This window comes from Arachis ipaensis, chromosome B02 (genome assembly GCF_000816755.2).
Source record: "Arachis ipaensis cultivar K30076 chromosome B02, Araip1.1, whole genome shotgun sequence".
Taxonomy (NCBI): Eukaryota; Viridiplantae; Streptophyta; class Magnoliopsida; order Fabales; family Fabaceae; genus Arachis; species Arachis ipaensis.
Window position 1 is genome coordinate 19937827 of NC_029786.2, and position 4457 is coordinate 19942283.

Sequence of the window (4457 nt, forward strand, 5' to 3'; positions counted from 1 at the left end):
TCAGTATCTCACAGTTACAAGACTAGAGCTTGCTTATGCTGTAAGCAAAATCTTTCAGTTCATGTAGGACCAGTTGGAGTCTCACTGGAAACTAGTAAAAAGAATCCATGTAAGTGGCACAATCAAATATGACTTACATCTCTGCAGGAATGAATCTTTGAATATCACAACCTATTGTGATTTAGACTGGGGGAGAGACCCTGATGACAGAAAGTTGACTGGTGGTATATGTGTTCTCTTAGGAAGCAATTTAGTTTTTTGGTCATCTAAGAAGCAGTCTGTGGTAGCCAGATCAAGCACAGAGGCTGAATACAGAGCTATGGCGGATCTAGTTGCAGAACTAATTTGGATCAAGAACCTGCTAAGCGAGTTAAGGGTCACAATTTCACTCCTACCATATACTGTGATAACCTGAGTGCTGTGCTTTTAGTAGCCAACCCCATTCTATATTCAAAGTCTAAACACTTCGAAACTGATCTTCACTTTTTGAGGGATTATGTCACAAAGAAAGTAATGCAAGTCAGTCAAGTTTCGGGGTCTTTTCAGTTAGCAGACATTCTTACAAAGTCAATTGCCTCTGGATCATTTGACACTGCTAGAGCAAGGTTAAATGTTGAGCCAAATCTGTTGTGCAATGCCCTACTGAAGGAGCAGCAGAAATAGTTCATGAGCTAAAAATGCCTAGTAATGAAGGTATTCTGCAGAATGGCAGAGAAAGCTTAGAGGCCTCAGTAGTACAGTGCATGATGATGTAAGTGTTGAGCAAAACGATGGAGTCAGATAGCAGGGTGCATGATAGAGTAATAGTTAAGCTAAAACTGAACTAGTTAAGCCAAGTTGAGTCAGCAGAGTTAGTTACACACTCTCTCAGTTAGATTAGTTACAAGCTAGCTATCATTAGGCTCAATATATATTGCCAGCTGTTAGTTACAAAGTGTGTTGTAATAGTTCAATTTACCTTTACCAAATCAGTGAAACCCTTTTCTCTTCTTATTCCCTGTTCTACTACTCTTGTTCTTCTCTCTCAGTTAGGCACTGATACCTTACAAAGTTAATATTTAATTTAAAAAATATAAAAATAAATAATTTTTAAATATTTAAAACTTACCATAAACGATAAGTTCGACAATTTTGACACTAAATTTATAGACACAAAAAAAATTTACCTAAAAGGTAATGGCTTGATAGAGAGTCTCTGTTATCTACTCATTTTCCAAATATTCTCTACGAGCCATGTCAGTAATATTGTTGTTTCATGCCTCTAAATTATGTTGTTTTTCATTTTGGTTCTTTTTATTTTTTTATTATTTAGTGTCTTGGGTTTAATTAATTTAAGAGTGCTTTATGGTTATATTCATGGATTCTTTGTAAACTCAAATTATTGGTATTGCAAGGTTTTGCTGAGACTAAACACTTTCTTTTTTGTAATTGGTTTTTTCTTGTTTCCCCTCCGGGTCTTTTGTCTTTGGTACAGTAAAAAGTAGTTCTACTTGGTGATCTATGAATAGCTTAACTTGACATGTAGGTGTAATTATCATATTAATTCACTATGATTTTCAGGCCTCAGATGCTGAGACAAAGCTCTCTACACTTAATGCTACTATTGTGCAAATAGAAAAGCGTTCCAGTTCCCCCAGGTAACTTGGGTTATATGTGCAATTCCTTAATTTCATTTAGTTGAGTGAGTTTCTTTGTTGGTAAAAAGGAAACGAGTTTTGTTTCCAACTTGGAGTATAGTGCTACCGAAGTCTAGTCAAACTAAAAAGCTTAGTGTAGCTGCTGAGGCACTTACTTGAGTTATGTGTGCAATTCCCTAATTTCGTTTGGTTGAGGCTCTTACTTGGAGCTTTAATCAAATTAGAGATGTTTTAAGACTAGTTCAGGGAATTAGTAGGGCTCACTTAAGGTTAAACTAACAGCAAAATGCTCAAGGTAAACTCCTTGTGTTGAAAGGTTAATTCATAAATAGAAATGATTTTGAGGGATGCAAATGCAATTGAGGTAGCGATAAAAGTGATGGAAATTATGAAATTCAATCTGATTTCACTTTCTTGTGAACATTATGAACATCACCACTGCAATACATCTATTTGGTTATGAACTCTATAGCCTATAAATAATATACCATATGATGTCAAATGTACACAATGAGTAGAGGTATTCTTCTTTATATACGTCAAGTCTTAAAGGAAAATTCTTACTTTCTACGTAACATTATATAAATTGAACAAGATTATATTGGAAAATATCAACATAATCCTTTGCCTTTGCCATATACAAAATTGTGTACATCACAGAAACTTCTTCGGGTGATATTGTTGAAGTTGTTGGACATAGACACTTAGTGAACATCAAGTGCTATTTCTCACCCAAAAGGTCAAAAGAATGAAATTCACTTATATTTCACATCAAAAGAAAAAACAATCATGTTCTAAATGTAACAACTCTACCAAGAAATTCCTCTTCGTTCCTACTACAAAAGGAAATATTATACTGAAAACTTAGGGATTAGCTTTGGAAAACATTTACCTGCCAAACAGCCAAGAGAATTCTCAGCAGCTTGTTGTCGAGAATCCTTCCTTCGTAGAAAATACCTATTTTCTCATCAGTGGAGGTAGAAAATAATCAGGACAACTAAGGGGTAGGGGTGTGTTCAAAAGCTAACATTCCTCACACTGTTGAGAATCCTTCCTTTGTAGAAAATACCTATTTTCTCATCAGTGGAGAGGTAGAAAATAATCAGGACAACTAAGGGGTAGGGGTGTGTTCAAAAGCTATCATTCCTCACACTGTTGTGTATCAAACCAAACTGCATCCTAAAAGCAGCTATTTCTAGAAAATTTTAAAACCAAACCAGGTCTTATTATTTAAATTTGAAGTTGAAAAAACCAATTATCAACTCAGTTCCCGAGGTATAACCAAATTTTTTATGCATAATATATCACAAGTTGAAGTGGAGTAGCTCTTCCCAGCCATGTAACTATTCTATGATCACCTCATTCATGCCCTCCAATGTCCAAATTTTTTTATGCTCTTCAGTAGCACTTGTGTGTCATCCATCAACTAAATCACAAATGTAGCTACGTTCATTCCTGCGGACTAGGAGAGCACCCACCATACAAAAGAAATGTTTGGGATTTGATAGAAGAAAGGGACGGATAGACACTTAGGCTTAGTTTGGTGAAGTTTTTACTTTTTAAAAGTAGTTTATAAAAGCTAGCTTTTTAAAAGATAACTTTTTAAAGAGTGTAACATTTATGTTTGTTAAATCAAATTAAAAATGACTTTTAATAAACACAAGCAACAACAATTATGTTTGGTAAAATAGCTTTTAAAATTTAAAAATACTATAAAAGACATAAATTTAAGCGTTAAATTTGAAAATTAGTTAATATATGAGGTTATATTAGACTTTTAAATTTTGAAAAGCACAAGCAACTTCGAAAAGCTCCACCCTAGTTGCTTTCAAAAGTATCACGATCTTTTAAAAGTTGCAAGCACAAGTACATGTTTTTTTGATTTACCAAACACAAAATGAGGAGCTTGTGCTTTTAAAAAACACAAGCACCTCCATAGTTTCTGATTGCGGATGGCGGCTCATGGCGGTGAGCCAAAAATCCGCCATAAAAAATAATGGTGGATGGCGTTGTGGGAAATGGCGGAAATGGCGGATTATCTAAAAAATGCATATATATGTACAAAAAAACATGCAGAAAAAATTGCAAATATAATATACTATAAAATCTAATATATGTAATCATTTTTCTAGTCATATCCAATTAATGCAGCAAATATAATATCAAATGTAGGAAATAAACATAAGACATAGAACATAAAAACTAAAAAAAAAAACTAAAAACTTAAGAGAAAGACCAAAGCCATTGTCTCATCATGTCTTTAAACTAACAAATGAAAGGAAAACAAGTTGGAGGAAGAGAGGTTTATGAAGGAATAGAAGGAGATAATGAAGTGAGTGCACTAAATGAAAAAAAAAGGAATGTATGTACTGTAACTGGTACGAACCAGAGAAAAGAGGGAACTGTGGTGATGAGCGGCGGCGTCCACCAGCGGCGACGGATGGCGACAGGCGGTGGCGAAGATCGGCGGCACAGGAGGCACACAGAAGAGAGAAAGAGAACAGAGATAGAAAGCCGTTTTGGACGTGAATCAGAGAGGAAGAGTCGTTTTTGAGTTGCAGTGGCTAAACTGGGTTAGTGGGTTACATGTATCATTTAGGGTTTTGCTAATTTACCCATTTACCCTCGATTTTTTTTTTAATTCGAAAAAACCCGCAATTTTCGCCATTTTCATGGCGGTCCGCCATGGCGTCACCGCAATTGCAGCCGCCTTTTGCCCGCCGTGAAAACCCCTTCGCGGTGGCGCTTGTATGGCAGCGAGGGCGAATCCCGCCACGCCATACCGTTATGGCACCGCCATGGCCGATATTTTAAAACACT